Genomic DNA, 15,780 nt, shown 5'->3' with positions numbered 1-15,780 from the left:
TATATATATATATATATACACATTTTAATACCGTATCATACATATTATTTTTATTTTTATTTTTATCCCTATTACATTTATTATTAGCACATATATTTTATTATACGTATATATACTTTTTATATTAGTATTTTTCTCATATATCATTATATTATTTATTATACCTATTATTTTCGTTATTATCACTTATTATTTTATTTTATTTTATATTATTATTTTCATATATGCTATGTACATACATTTTCAATATTCATTTTATACATATATATTATATATATTTTAATAATACAAGTTATATATATTTTTACTATTTTATGTATAGATTGCAAATACTATATATAATACATTTCGACACTATTACTATTTATATATATATTTTGGCGTCTGTGTTCTTAATAGCATTATTGCATATGTATATTCATTGTTTTCTCGTATTTGATATTATTATTACATTTAATCTCGCATGCATTGTTATTGTTTTTTTTATATTATTGTCATATTCGTTATTTGCTTCCACATATTTCTGGCTCTTTTATTTATTTTTATTTCACATCAATTTGCTTTGTATTATTTCGAAAATCTTATCCATGTTTTCTAAATTAATTTCAATAATCAAGGCAACGTACCGGTTTAATATTAAGCCATAGATTTTATCGCTATGTTGGGTGAACATCAATCGACTCGTGTTAAAACGGTATGTCTTTCTCAAAACTCAAAAAATTGAAAATTCTCGTGTTTCAATCGGATCACAGTTAAATCTTACATTGAACTCGTATTTTTTAAAATAAAAACAACACGTGTTTTACTAGATACCAATTTTGGGTGTCGCGAGGGTGCTAATACCTTCCTCGCGCGTAACCGACTCCCGAACCCTACTTTTTTTTTCTCTGGATTTTCACGTAGACCTAAATTCAGCCTTCTTTTTGTTTTAAAAATAAATTCATTAGGTGTCCGATCACACCTATAAAAAGGATCGGTGGCGACTCCCTTTTATTTCAAAATCAAACTTTAGTTTGCAAGTTTTCACTAAATCGCCACAACTAGCGACCAAGCTAAATTTTTACGTCGTTACAGTTAGAAAGAGTAGAAATAGTGTTATTTTAGCATTTGAATTAAATTCAAACTTTGGAGTCCTCAAACCCTAATAAAAATAAAATTAGTTTTAAATTATAAAATGGATTAGAACACTTATTATAACAAAAACAAAATTAAGAGGTATATCTTTAATATAAAACACCAAATAATTTAAATTTTTACCATGAGATAACATCAAATTAGCATTAAGATAAAATAATAGTAACAATAGGATAATTAAGTATATAGTGGTTATAGTTTGTGGTTGTTATGAAAATTGTTTGAGGACATTGACTATGATATTAAGCAGTTGGCTCAAATTTATTGACAAAATAATGGTATAGCGGATGTTTTGGTGAAAGTAGGTATATCAAGATTTTTTTTTTTAAATCTCATGGTGAATTTGTTAAACACATTCTTTTACTTGTTGTGTGGAGATTTTTGTATTTTGTTGTTCTTGAAAGAGTTGGTGGTAATTCCAACATATTTCTTGACTTATTGTATTCGAGTGAGAAAAAAAGACTATATAGTAGTGAATAAGAAATTAACTAAAAAGAAAAAAAATTAGAGAACAATTATATTCGTCTAGTTTCTTTCTTTTAAGGAATCAAATACATGATTTTCTTCTGAAAAATCCTATTGATAATCAACATTCTTAAAAGTTAAAGAGTCTTTACGTCTTTTTGAATAGAGATCAGATGTTTAGTGTCTAAAATTGGACTGAGAGTAAGGTGCTTCCTGTATAAGGAGCTTCTGATATGCTCTCCAATGCTCAAGTTTGATTGAAGGAGATGGTATAATGAAAAAACAAGAGAATACTTTTGTAGAGTGACAATAAAGGAGATCAAGAAAAAATGAAGGTGATAATGGTACTGGCTTTTGAGGTTGCCTTGGTGGCTAATTTTTTAATAGCTCAGAGGGGATTGGTTGATCACATCTTAGGAGCTGTCAGTTGAGCTGATTGAACGATAGAACCTATGTCAATGAGCACCGCCAGGTTCTAACAATGCCTCTAAGCGTAGTAGGGAAAATGTGGCACTAAATTAGATTAGACATACCTTAAAGTTATTGAAGGAGCACAAGTGATTTGCATGATCCATGAGGTTCGCGGTTCCATCTTATGTATTTAGAGATAGCGTAACGTTTGGAGGAACCTCCACTTGCCAATCAACTAGTTAAAAGGTGCTATGTTCTGCATACAATGAATCAAACTTATCTTTGTTGGTTGTTTTAGACTTTTTGTCTTTTATCTCAAAGCTCAATTTGTTCTACTAGCTCTGTATACAGGTACTGCTAAGCATTAATGCCAGCATTATGTTGTTTTTTGTTGTATGTGGGTTTTTTTTTCTCTATTATACAACTCATATTGTTATACAGATGAGCCAAAGCTTTTCGAACATTTGGTGGGAATACATTGTTGTTTACGGGCAAGTTTGGGCTGTTGCTTTTAGTTTTGCAATAGCCGCTCCTTTTATTCAAAAGTTTTTGTTGGGCAGCTAAGGATCACAAGTAAGAGTTTAGATCTGTTAGAGGTATTAGGCATACTAGCCAAGTCCTTGGTGTGCCGGTGCTAAAGGGTACCCCATATAAGCAAAAGAGGGTTGAAAGATAGCTTATGGGTAGCTTAGTCAGGTATGATCGCATTTACAAATGTAGGGTTTGTTTGTGAGGTTATAGGGTCAATTGTTACACACATTGTAAACAAATGTGTTGGTTTCAAGTAGTGTGGAAGCATTAGGATAACTAGTAGTACTAGAAATAGATGGGAAAACAAGTACTTTTGGTTAGGAATACAAAACTCATATGCAAGATGTTGGTGTAAGAGTCAAAAAGGTTGTAGGGATACCTAGTTTGTGAAGGATGATGGCACTTGAAGCGAAGACACTTGGAAGGCTCTTATTGTGGAGGGTGTCATAGCTGCTGGCCTCAACAAATTAAAGACTTATAGAGGATAGTAATTCCATTAAAATGTTTAGGACACTGAACTGTAAGGTGGAAGGTTGATGGGTAGAATACATCAAATTTAATCTTATGTGCCTAAAAGTTGACTAAATTCGTAAATAGTGAAATAGGATCGAATACTACAGGGATTGGATAAAAAGAAATAAGTTTTATTGTGACTAGAGCTTAGTCATGAGTGCGATTAAGTATCGGTGAAAAAAAATAAATAAAAGGGCTTTTAATTATTCCAAAATGATAAAATAAATGTAAATAAAAGAAAAGAAAATGTAAAATAACAGTAATTCAAATTAATAAGAATAAATAAATATGTTAAAAATTTTAGCATTACTTGTGATATTAGCCTTAGTATTGATATTGGTCATGGATTTATGATGTCTTTTTTATGAGAAAGGATTGTAAGAAACTGTGATTCTACGTCATCTTTATCCCTTTCAAATGAGAGAAAAACAAATCAGATTTTTATTCAAATCAAACTAAAAACACTAAAAATCAGGAGGAACAATCTGATTTGTCATTCTTCTATTGGAAAGGGATAAGAATGATGTATAATTACAGTTTCATACAATCTTTTCTCATCTTCTTATTTAATGATATGCTGATTATAGGGATTAAAGAACAAACCACAAATATTTCCTTAGATTGTAAATTAATTACAAGAACAATTTGACAATTAACCCTTTGTCAACCGAACAACTTTAAAAGAAACATTTAAAATTTAATTCATCAACAACCTTATGAATTAGAAAAACTCAACTCTACTCAACAACTGAAGTGTATGATTCATTTAAATTAGATTACCTACTCCCACATCATAACTTAAACACTCAACTCGATCAATTTGTTCTAATTATTAGAATAAAAAGATAATTATGGATTTAATTAACTATTTATATCTTAAGTATTGAACAATAGCCCACACTATAGTAAAACAGGTTTTTAGCCCGCATTTTTTTGGGGCCTATAGCAGTGCTTATAAGCGATACTAAAAATATTTGCAGCGTTTTTATTAGCGCCACAAAAAACGCCGCTAAATTTTGCGACGTTTATTTGAAAAAAACCACTATAGAACATGACCTTTAGCGACGCTTCTACCACAAATGTCGCTAAAGAATATGACCTTTAGTGGCGCTTCTCCCACAAACGCCGTTATAGAATGTGACCTTTAGCAGCGCTTTTAATAAAAACGCCGCTAAATGTCGTGTTCTTAGTCGTGTTCTTTAGCGACGTTTGTGAAAAAAAGCCACTAACTTTAGCAAATTTCTTATATCCATTTTCATTCATATATAACCCTTCCTGTAACAACCAAAAACAACAAATACAACTCCAACCAAAAACAGCAAATACAAATCCAACCAAAAACAACAATCTAAATTATACTTCAAATCGAACGAAAGATATATAATCTAAATTAATAAATGAAATAACAAAATATTCTTACAATAATGTTAAAAGTTATAATGTTAAAATATTCTTATAATAAGAAAACAAAAATCTAAGATGGCGGATTCTGCGACTACTGAGACATCTCATCATTTTCTATAGTTGTTGCTGGAGTTCGTCGTATTTTCTGTTTTGCTCTGCTACCCTCATTGCTGCCTCTGCTTTAAGTTGAGCAATTTGCTCAACTGTGCTCGCTTGCCTATAAGCCAGCTGGTCTTTTAACCTTTGAACTTCAGCTTGAGTTTGACTCCCCGAAGGCATGTGTTATTGCAAGCTGGATCCAAAATATTGGGTTGGGTTTACAAAAGATCCTTGGAATCTAACACGACCATACCTTTCTGGACCTAAAACTTTAGTAATAACTCGGTTATCGATTTCGTTAATATTACCAGAGCTATCACTTGAAGCGATCGCTTCATACTCCGCCCTTTTATCCTTTAGTTTCTCCTAATAAATCAATCAAAGAGTTAGAAATGAAATATATAATCAAAACAAATGCAACATAACTTAAAATTATTTGCATTACAAACGATGAATTAAACCATTATAATTAAACATGATAAATATTTAAAATAATTCAAATTTTATTAAGTAAATATACCATAATTTCTACAGCTTCAGTAGTCGTAGGAGATCCATTTTTCTTTCTATGTGTAATGTCAAATAGTTGAAGGTGTCCAACTTTTTTACCAAAAGATTTTTCCTACAATATAATAGTAAAAATATTATTTAGTATAAATTAATTAGTATTTGACACAATTAATAAATTTAAAATACCTCGTCCTCAGCTACACAACCAAAACTTTTCGACCAAGCTGTGTGCATGAATTTTTGTTTTTGCCTACTTGTAGTGCCAATGCGCTTACGAGCCGACATTATGAAATTATCATTACGTATATAGTAAATACTAAAAACCAAAATAATTATACAAGTTTGGAAGTACATAATCTCCTTTCTTTGAATTCCAAAATCTAACTGCATCTTCCAATTAGTATCTCAGCATTCCCGGCGAGACATTTCACTTTTTTAAGAGAGATAATTATGAATTCCGAAAAATTATTTTTCATAAGCCTAAAAATTAACATGAAATATATGTTGAATTGAAAAGGAAAATTAATAAACCTAAAAATGCATCATTTTGCCATTTCACTTTTTTTTCCTCTTTTATTGTTTGTGTTTTGCTTTTTGACTTTTTAATCAATATTAAATGCTTCCCCAAATTATTATAAACATAAGCTTTTTCATTACTATCTATATATACACTCATCAATATATATCCATATGAAATTTATTTTCAGAGTTTAGAGTTTTAGGGTTTAATATTTAAGATGACTAAGGGTTTAGTGTCTGCAGTTTAGGGTTTTATGGTTTAAGGCTTTGGATTTAGGGTTTGTGGTTGAGGGTTGAAGGTTTAGAGTTTACTATTTAGGGTTTAAGGTTTAGATTTTAAGGTTTAGGGATAAACATATGCATAATCAATTTTTTTAGGGGTTGAAATTAAATTGTAAGTAAAAAATGCAATCTCATCATTTTGATAGCATATATTTTTATTATTTTTAAATGATTAAATCAAATTTTTTCCATTTTCAGAGGGACAAAGTGTAATTTTACCTTTAAAATTTTTTAAAATTTCAAAAAGCCTAAATGAAAAATTTTTTATTTTAGGGAGGTCGAGACCCTTTCAGCCCCCTAGTTATGCCCCTAAATGTATATTAATTATAGGGTTTATGATTTAATTGAATATGATTCACTTGATGTAAGATCCAATTTGTGCCCGAGCTTACTCAAAAACTAAAAAACAAATCAAAATATAAAATAAATAAATAATAAAGTCCAATGTCCATTTCTTACATAGCCCAACAACCAAAAATAATAGACCCAAAAAAATACATGGCCCAAAACAACAATTCCTAGCCTACTGCCTAGTGCTGCAACATACACCAGCAGCTTCCGCAGAGTCCCAGCCTCTATGCTCCACAACGGCTTCCACGCGCGTCATTGCTCCTGCACACGCGTCACGCCATGCACACCTGCAACAGACTAATAATCACAACAGCAAGCAGCAAATAACAGCAAATGATAGTAGGAAAATTTGTATTTTTTCTTATTTATTTTATTTTCTATTTTCGGCTATAAAAACCGAATGAAAGGATGTAAAAAGGAGACGCATACAAATCTGTACAAAAAGTTTGAATAGAGAAATGAATTCAAAAATAGTTTCCAAGAGGTGATTTTAAGTCCCATTTTTTTCTCCTGATTTGCCTTCTATTTCTTCTTTGATTTTCATTATTGTAAGTAAAAAACAAATAAACAAAGGCGTAGATACTTATCTTCTTGAGGAGGCTTTCAAATCCTTGTTTGCTTCGTGGTAGTCGAGGCCTAGATGGGGATTGAGGTTAAGCCGAGCAAAACTCTCGGATTCATGGTCGAATGGGGCTAGATTAGGCCTTCACACGATGTCCGTCGGCTAAAATATGGAAGCCAAAACGGCGGTGGGGGCAAGGAATTGTCTGGTTCGGCTGAATGAGAGAAAGATAGGAGGGCTTCTTTGCTTTGATTTTGTTTATAATAATTAGGGATTCATTTTAGGTTTTTTTTTTTTCCTTTTGTTTTTTATGAAATAAACAAAAAGGCACCGTTTGAGAAAGGGAAAGATCCACGTGAAAACCCGATTCAGAAGTTGGATTTGTGCCTTTTTATTTCAAATGGGTAATTTCCACGTTTGATCCTTCTCCCTTGCGCCGATCTTCAATTGGATCCAATTTGCGTTGCACTTTTTTTTTAAAAAAAAAATTTCTGGGAATTTGTATGCTATTGCGATTCGATCCACGTCTAAGCTCAGCGTTTTGGAACGTGGATTATTTCCAGTTCTAATCCCTATACATTTGCAAGTATGGCGCATAAGTCCCTATTTTGACTCTAATAGTTTATTTTTAAATTATCCTTCCAATTTTAACTCAATTTTAATTTAATTTTCTATTTGTATAGCTTATTATTTCAAAATGTTTTTAGCGTTTGTACATGTGTTAATCCTTTTAATATTTGTACAATATTTCTTTAAATGTTTTATATGTATTTGTACATGTTTTATTTTGATTGAGATTTTTATAATGTTTATTATTTAAAATTCATTTATTTTTTATTGATCTATATTAATATTTTTTTCTTTTCTTTTTCTGTGTTTTATTTGTAATTAGGCTGTAGTTTTTGTATTATAGACTTTTAATACTTTGCATAGCATTTAACTTAAATCTTTTTCTATACTTGTACCTATATTATTTTAAATTGAATCTTCTATTCATTATGAATTTTGAAAATCCATTTAGCTTTTTTTCATATGTGTGTCAAATTATTTTAATACCTTATTTTATAAAATCATTATCTTGAGAGTTGTATTTATATCATATTATTTTAACTATTATGTAATGTCTCATTTAAATATTTTTTACATATATTATTTTAATGGTTAAATCATTATTTTAAAATCATTTTCTTTTTGTTTATAAAATTTTCGTTCTGAAATTCTTTATATCATATTCTTTTAATATATTAGTTAGTATTTCATTTAAGTGTTTCCTTATATATATATCTGTACATATATAGAAAAATTAATTTAATCTTGGAGGCATTTCCATATTATTTTATAAATAATTATTTCTAAATTTGTATATGATTTGTAGATTTATTATTTTCTAAGATTATGTTTCATTATATATTTTATTATCTTTTCGTATTTTATATATAAATAAAATTCTCTTTCATTGTATGTAAATTGTCAATTTTAAATCAATATTCTTTAATATTTTGTATATTATTTGATTCAAAAATATTTATTTTATAACACATATATTAATCATTACATATATATCTCTAATTTGTTTTTTACAAATAAGTTATAAATTCATCAATTAATTAATTCATATGTAGTATAAATTATTGATTCATTAGTTCTTTATTATTTTAAAATTGTTTCACTGCATTGACTTCTAATTTTCATTTTATTTTGTATGTGTTTTGTTGATTGTTTTATGTTATGCCGTGTTTATTGTTGTTGTATATTATTTATACATAGTTTTATTGGTCATATTAACTGTCCTTTATTCATGCTTAAAGATTTGGTCACATTTTACTTAGAATAGTTGTACTTAATTGTTGGGTTTATTAATTATGGTTCATTGCATTTTATGTGTGCATGTTATCTCATGTTTATTAATCTTTTTTTTATATATCAATGTTCTTTGTAATCCATTAAATGTTCCATCGTATTTTAAAACAAATAAATGTGCTTTAAGCTAATTTCTAATTTTTCTTATCATTCAAAGATTCTAAAATAAGGTAATATTCAATATTTGGGAATTCGGAAATCGTGCCCTACCGTGCTGGGTATAATTTTTCGTTGAACTAAATATTTGGATATCCTTTTATAATTTTAGTGTTCGAGCTTTTGAGAGTCAAAATCAATCGTATTTTTAAAGATATAAAGGATCGTGTCCAATCGTGCTGGATATGATGCTGCATATCTTTGAAACGAGAGAATTTTGATAGCTAACTTGAATTACTCAAACATTTTAAAAAGAACCATACTTCGAAAGATCCTTTTTAAAATCTTTGATATAAGGATAGTATTGAATTAATTTCGTACCAATTTTTGGGCATAATGAGGGTGCTAACCCTTCATCATGCGTAACCGACTCCCGAACCCTTTTTTTTTTTAAATTTTACGTGAACCAAAATTGTTTTAAGTGGAACAAAACGTTTTAATAGGTAACCCAATCACACCTAAACAAAGTGATTGGTGGCGACTCCACATTTTTGTTTTCAAAAGTCGATCCCCGTTTTTCCAAATATAAAAAATGGTGGTGACACTTGAGATTGTAAAAACTCGAATTCAAGTTGGATTTGTAATTTGAGACGTAAAGTTTTATTTAAGTTGGATTCAATTTTATAAGATTCAAAATAAAAATCGAGGCATTCAAAAGTAGTTGATTAAAGTTTGATTTTGTAATTTTGGGGTGGGGGGAACTGATTTTCAGAAAAAGACCAAGGCATTTCGGGGATAACAAAACGGAGTCGTTTCGCAAAAAAAAAAAATATATTCGCGGCGTTTGGATAAAAACGCCACTATAGCTCAACCTTTTGCTGCATTTGGACTAAAAACGTCACTATTATTTAGCTTTTAGCAGCGTTTGGACTAAAAACGCCACTATTGCTCAATTTTTAGCTGCAGTTGGACCAAAAACGCCACTATTGCTCAACTTTTTGCTGCATTTTCCTACTAGCGCCATTAATGTATAACATTTGCGGCATTTTTTCTCCAAATGCCATTAAAAATGCCGCTAAATGTCTATTTTCTAGTAGTGCCAACTTGAAATGATACAAAGAGTAATAATAAAAAGTAGTACGACCTGTCCCATAAAATGGAGAATGAGCAAATACCAATTGAATAAAAAAGACATGAAAAACACTTTGAATCTCACATACCTGTTAAAATTTAACAACTCATAATTTTAGAAAAATGCCAAAATATTATTGAAAACAAAGAAAATAAAAATAGTTCACTCGTTACCTAGCTATTGCTGAAATTTATCACTATGTATACAAAAACAATATTTTAAAATGATAAAATCTTAAAATAATAAAAATCGTAAAATAACAAAATCACCGAATATAATAAACATCCTTCAAGGAAAACGAAAACTCCCTAAGTGATTAAATTTAAAAAAAAAAACTATTTATTTCAAATTAAACTCGTAGTCATTTACTTGATCAAAGAAAGTCCTCATGTGTCTCATGTTCCATGCCTTGACAATTATTAGTCATGCGAAAATTGCACTAGTTGGCTCCAATTTCTATTATCTTTACGACATAAATTGCACATGTAAAAAATAAACAAAATTAACTAACATTAGTAGCAATCATGTCTAAACTTTACTAGAACTAGTCATTAAAATTATATCGATTATGCAAAAATGATTATGGAAGTGGCAACTTGTGTGGTGGGCATATTAGTAGGGATTCATGAATTGTTGTCCACTTCTCACATACCCCGAGTTGGGTTGGAGGCTAGGTGCTTAAGCTTTCGATCTGAGGTAAAGTTATTGTGCTTCATGCAAAACAAGAGTGAGCTATAGAGGCTTTGGAGTTAAGTGTTTTGGGACATTCTCTAATGCTTAAGTAAGACTAAAAGGTTTGGTATAATAGAAATGGAGGGAATAGTTTTATAGTGAAGGTGATGATGGTACCTAGTTTTTGTACTCAGTTTTGAGCCTACCTTAAGGGATGTCGTTTTCTGTAGGTAAGAAGGGATCGGTTGATCCCATTGTTGTAGCTTAATAGGACTAGCAGGGTTGTGTAAGGGTCAATCTATTGGCCTTGCAACCCATGCGCGTTAGTACAAATATAGGAGACTGTAAGGGGGCTGAAAACTATCTTGCTTGGGCTATTTTGCTGCTAGTTGATCCTGGTGGTATTTGGATTTTCAAAATAAAAAGATTTATTTATAAATTGAAATAACAAATAATTCAGAAAGGGTCTCCATCTGATCCCAACTATGCATATCCCCCAATTTTAGCGAAGGTCAAATAGAGATGAAGTGATCAAAGTGCAAAAAGGTCATGGGAAGATACTACGGATTGAAAGCAACTGCAAAATATATATCAGATATCCACGTCTTCGTCTACTGATTATTTGAATTAATTCCTTCGCTTGAAATAGACATCTTCCAATAATCTCAGAAACATAACAATTTAAACAAAATCTAATGAAGATTTAATCCAAATCATACTTGTTCCCTTTCCAATCTAAATATTATTTATTTATTGATATTGATGGAATAATTAACAATCATATGTTGATTTTATTCATGATAATTATATTTGTTGACTCTAGAGACATTAGAAAACATTGCTAAACCCCACATTCATCAGCTAAATTTCTTAGGCAGAAGAACTGATTCCTGATTGATAAGTTTCCATATTTTTCATGAATTTAGAATTTAGTCCCTATCTTTTAATTTTAAGAATTTAGTTCCTCTATTTTTCATATTTTATTTTAAAATGCACATCAATTATTAAGACTATTTTGTTAAATTTAAGTTCATTTTTAGAATCATTTTAAGCAGAAAATAATTTTTGATTTTGAATATCTAATCCTTGATCAAGTCTATGACACGTGTTGATCCATCCCTTATAAATACAAAATAGGTATTAATTTTTTGGTTGCATTAATATGAAAGATTGAATATGATGATTTTAGCTGTAAAATCACATTCTTGTTAAACATGACAATGCCAATTTCCTCTTATTGTTGACTTTGTTTAGTGGGGGAAAAAGATTGGGAATGTGAAAGAAAAGGAAATGACAGGTTCAATTCAGTCAAAGCATGTTAGATAATCACTATATTATTGTCACTTTGGCATCAATAAAGGATTGTTGTGATGCCTTACAATTAAAATAAGTAAATAAAATTTCCAGTATACATATAAAAAAGACCAAAAATAATGGTGGGTCTCTTACTGTTTTCAATTTCTAGATGACTGGTATGAATAAATATTTGAGAATTTTCATTTAGGAAAAAAATAGAAAACAGAAATGAATCTTTACACTCATTTAATGAATTATAATATATTAAAAGAATATCTACACATACAAATGAATTATATCAATACTTTTTCAAAAATATATTGGTCTCAATAACCTAAAATACCATTAAAATATTTACATTTGAAGTTTTTATTATCTACACAAACATTCAAATTATTTAACGAGAAGGATTGTATGAAATTGAAATCCCTATCACATAGTTAATCACATTTGTGAAATTAAAATAACTTTTCAAATTATTTAACGAGAAGGATTGTATGAAATTGTAACCCTTATCACATAGTTAATCACATTTGTGAAATTACAATAACTTTTAAAATTATTTAACGAGAAGGATTGTATGAAATTATAATCCCTATCACATAGTTAATTACATTTGTGAAATTAAAATAACTTTTAAAATTATTTAACGAGAAGGGATTGTATGAAACTATAATCCATATCACATAGTTAATCACATTTGTGAAATTAAAATAAATTTTCTTATATTAAAAAAGAAATGGAACATGCAATGACAAAATTTTAGTCCACAAGTCCCAGTTATTTTAATCGAAAAAACCCAGTATATCATTTATCAAAACATGAACGCAAAATATAGTTAATATCATCATTATACAATTTTGTTCTTATTTGAACTTTTTCCACGAATCAAACAAAAAGGAAAATCGTTCTCAAAAATATCGATTGTGGCCAATAAAGCAATTGGAAAATGATTTTGAAACCGTTCATTTTATTTCCCACCTTTGCCAGCAACAAAGACAATCAAAAAGGCAACAATATAGTGGCACAATATTATTCATACATACACACATACAAATCATCACAATCCTTTCTCTTTCTCTCCTACCTCACCTCATTTGTTTTTTGGTGACTCAAATCACAATATTTCTCTTCTTGAAACTGCCAAAAGGTGAAATTTAATATTGAAAAGAAAATCCATGACAGCAAACTTACACTGTATTTGTCTGGTTGGATAGCTTTGTGTTTCAATCGGGTTTGGAAAAGATAATTAGCAATTCAATTTCAACCTAAAATGATTAATTTACCCAAATCATAATTTTAATAATAATAATAATAATAATAATAAATATTTTTGAATAACAAAATAGGTTATTCATACTTCAAAACTTTTCCATTAACACAGCTAGTCACACAAAATTATATTATCTTTTATCAATCAAGTTTTGAATGATATATATATCTTATATTTAAGATGGACTTTCAATTTATTATTATCAACTGGTTTCAAATTCATTGCTTTCTATTGTAATTCTATTTTATTTTTATTATCAAATTCGAATTTGTCACTTGTCTTAGCCTACACATAACAGAATATGATAAAATGACACATAATGAATCTATACACTTATTGCCAAATAAATTTTAAGTTTAAAAAAGAAAAAAAGAAACCCTAATTTCCGAAATTATGATTTGAACTCAAATGGTTGATTTAGTAAAGTTTAAGAAATAACTGGGTGCCTACAATCTCCTCCCGTATCTCGAGGGTTCAACCTCCGCTAACTTTTATTTATTTTCTCCTCACTTCCATTTTGCTGCTGATGATGAGCATTGTTAAACAAGGCAAAGTCCAAAAATTCAATCCATCTATTCATAATTAGGCATATATCTTTGTATGGTATACGTGCATGAATCTAAACTAAACATGGGAAAACAATTATTTACATTTCATTTTTATATTTGGAACAATTTAGAACTCCATATCTCATAAAACTTGGCCTTTCATAGACAAGTTTTGCCAACATCCAACTTCTCTCCATTAATATATTCATGAGCCTATTCCCTAAAAGAATGCGCAAGTAATGAGATAAGATTATGTAAACGCAAATAAATAAAAAAGACTTTTAAGCTAAAATAACAAAGATTAACCATCTAAGGCTAAAAGCATTACTTACGAGGAAAATCGTGTAAGATTAATCATTCAATTTCATTTTGCTTGTAAAAGTAAAATGATAATATAGCAACAATCTCCATCCTTACTATCGTATGTAGGTTTAGAACAAATTAATGGACTTTATATAACTAGTAATTGAAGATAAGGCTTCACCCTCCACCATACCTTATCCTAAAGTAACCTATATTTGGCTATACATTCATTTAATATTATATCATTCGTTCTAAAATCTATTACTATATATATATATAAATTAGAGAATTTGTTGAATAGTTTCAAGGCCATTATTTAAAGCATTCCAACTTTAATCAAATTATGTAATTTTTAATATTTATATATCATCCCTTTTAGTATACCATGCTTCATTATTAAACTCTTTCTAATTTAAACTAAACCAAGTTTTAACACGTTGGTTAACATTTTAGGTTGGATCTTTGCACCTTTTTAACATATTGTTTCATGTGGATATCTTTGTATTATCATATTTACTATTTCCCTAGTTAAAATCAGTAATCTTGATATTTTTTTTCAATAAATTTAATAACTTCTTTAAATCTATTCATTAGACTTGTTTATCGGAAATTTTGAAGATCCGTTCGAAATTCTGGAAAGTTTAGGTAAAAATATTAGGTTCGAAAAATGGGTTTGGAAAAAATTAGGCCTATTTAAAATAAGGGTTAGGTTTAAGCTTGAACATTCGTAGCCCCAGCACGGCTTAACCTATTTTTAAGTTTATAATACTTTATATTTTGTTATTTATATATATTATGTAATTTAGAACACTTTAAAAAAATAAACCTATGCTAAATATATAATACTACTATAATGTAAATATTAAAATAATGTTAAGATGACTATAGAAAAAATTTAAATAAATAAAAGAATGTATAAATTTATTAAATATTAAAAAATATAATATAAATATTTAAAAAAATTAAAAAAATAATATGGGGTGGATCTAGAATGGGCTTGGGTTAGTTTTTTTTGCAAACATAGACAGATTTGAACAAAATTTCAAGCACATATTTTAAGTCAGACCGGCCTTGAAGAACTATAAAATATGTTAATATTATGCTAAGATCTGATCCAAACCCAACCATAAGCACCTCTACTATACATCTTGAATCAAATTTATAAAATCAAATGAAGAATCCATTTCCTGAAAATTCTAAGCCCATACATATGTTGGAATAATTAGATATTTATTCAAATATTTACCACACAACAAAATCTTGTTTGTTTTGAAACAACATTGACCAGAGTCGTATCTTTTGTTCCAATGGTTTTATGGTAGAAGTAGGAGAAACATTATCATGACTCCTACACAACATCAAACAATAATAATATAACACATTATTATTGAAGACTTAAAAATAAGTACTAATAATTTTATTTAAACAACAATTAAACATTAATTAATTTTAACTATTATGAATAAACACTAACAACCATAAACTCTAAATCTTAAACACAAAATCTAAGATTTTAAATCCAAAATTGTTGAAATGAATAATTAAAATTAATTAAAATTTAATTATATTTAAATAAAACTATTATTAATTATTTTAAGTCCTTGATTGTTTTATTTTATTTAATAGCAAAGTGTCATCTTATCATTCACTAATGATTATAAAATTTATACATAGATAATATATCAAATATTATTTTTATTTTAATGAAAATTTTAAAATTAAATATCTTAATTTTAAAACACTACATGTTACATCCTTCATTTGAATTTCACTCTCAATACTTTGAAGCCACTCAAGTGATCTCAGCACATAGTTGATG

The 15,780-nt window shown here is 28.6% G+C and overlaps 1 pseudogene; it reads right to left on the bottom strand.

The window, feature by feature from the left end:
- The window catches only part of LOC128285505 (uncharacterized), a 37,997-nt pseudogene that overhangs the window by 1,531 nt on the left and 20,686 nt on the right, over positions 1–15,780 (bottom strand).

The sequence above is a fragment of the Gossypium arboreum genome, chromosome 12, assembly GCF_025698485.1.
Source record: "Gossypium arboreum isolate Shixiya-1 chromosome 12, ASM2569848v2, whole genome shotgun sequence".
Lineage (NCBI taxonomy): Eukaryota > Viridiplantae > Streptophyta > Magnoliopsida > Malvales > Malvaceae > Gossypium > Gossypium arboreum.
This window is presented reverse-complemented; position numbering and strand designations above follow the sequence as displayed.